Consider the following 350-nt stretch of genomic DNA (forward strand, 5'->3'; position numbering starts at 1 on the left):
ACTGATTCCTGGAATTCTCATTAAGAATTTTGATACCTTTTTCCACTTAATTTTCGAAAAACACAAAAAAAAATTAAAAAATTCATAAAATCAAAAAATATTTCTTGTTTGAGTCTAGTGTCTCATCATAAGTTTGGTGTCAATTGCATGCATTCATATGTCTTAGTGATCTTCAAGAAGTTCTTGATGATTTACTTGCTCTGATCTTTGAATTCTATTGACTTGAGTGTTTTGTGTGTCTCATATGCATTTTCATTTTGTTAGTGTCAGTAGTGTACAAACTGCTAAGTTTGGTGTCTTGCATGCACTGTTATTTGATTCTTGTTGCATTTTGATTTGTCCTTATTATT

Source organism: Arachis duranensis, chromosome 9, assembly GCF_000817695.3.
Source record: "Arachis duranensis cultivar V14167 chromosome 9, aradu.V14167.gnm2.J7QH, whole genome shotgun sequence".
In the NCBI taxonomy this organism is placed as follows: domain Eukaryota; kingdom Viridiplantae; phylum Streptophyta; class Magnoliopsida; order Fabales; family Fabaceae; genus Arachis; species Arachis duranensis.